Here is a 1,437-nt window from a genome sequence, read left to right on the forward strand (position 1 = left end):
ATTAAATAAATAAATAAAATTTATATGACAGAAATAAATATGTTCTACTGATCACCTTTTGCAAAATCAAGTTCATGAGCACACTTCAGACTTTGATAAATTTCCACCACCTCTTTGAACCTCTCAATCGCATCTTCATACTTTCCTTGTTCCTTTACAGATTGTCCCAAATATAGCAAGGCTAAATTAGAGACACAGCAACATAACAATTATATAGTCACATCATCTCTTCTAGTTGTCTGTTTACACTTTGCAAATACCCTCCCATCATCTTCACCTGCCACCCACCCAACATCCTAAAACACTAGAACCTCTAACAATGCTAGCTTATCATCTACAACTTCCACAATTAACAGTTACAACACGTGTACATTTGACATGCTGTTTCACATGAATTTGTTGGCTATATTGCTATACCAGATCTATTCTGATATTACCTTAGTAGTACAAGATCTGCTACTGTATAAAACCTAGTTCTACTGTAACTACTCTAGCTGTCTAGTTACTATCTATTATAAGGTGAGCTGATGCATATAAATACACAAAATTATGGCCTACAAAATAGCAAAGACATTGAATTGCTTAACACAAAGATGAAACTTGCAAACACAATAAGTGTCAAAGTAAACACAACAGCACCCACACATTAACTAAAATTACCACAATTACGTTTCTTATCTTCATCATTCAAATGTTATTTTCGCAATGAATTTGTCAAGACATCATTTGTTGACTTGTCTATCTTGACTGTCCTATTCACAAACTGATAGCTCTTTTTTTCTACTGACATTATAACTACAGCATCAACAATCCAATACCATTCTATAGCAATATTTACATACCCTATGAACTAAGTTTAATGTGGCTAAATCATATCTAATTAAGAGTGAACCTGCCTGCTGTAATTTATTCCTGAAACTAAACAAAAATCTACCTAAACATAGTCATTTCATTGCTCTCCTCTCTAATGTGCTTACACTATTTATAATCTTGTGTAAGGCTCAAAGAATATCTGTAATGCACAAACTAAAAGCACAGAAAGTTGACATGACTAGACCTGCATCCTTACAGAACAAATCTACAAAACTTGGAAATGTTCCATGCAGTTTATTGTAGAATAGACAGACAGTCCAATCAACATAAAAACAATGAAAACCAAGCTTGTACAAATCAAGTGATGCAACTTTACAGCATTGTGTCTATTTTGATAATGTACAAATTAAAAGTGATAAAACAAAACAAAACAGAGCACACACTTACTACTAGCAATGCTTCGATTGCCGTCAAAAGTCCTCCAAATGGTCAACGATTCCGTTAGCATCACTTCTGCTTCAGAAGGACTGCCCATACACAACAGGCAACAGCCCAACACGTGTAAAGCTGTCAAGCACAAAATCAACATCTTACTCTGCATCACATTAACACACAATGTTAGTT

This window comes from Corticium candelabrum, chromosome 12, assembly GCF_963422355.1.
Source record: "Corticium candelabrum chromosome 12, ooCorCand1.1, whole genome shotgun sequence".
Taxonomy (NCBI): domain Eukaryota; kingdom Metazoa; phylum Porifera; class Homoscleromorpha; order Homosclerophorida; family Plakinidae; genus Corticium; species Corticium candelabrum.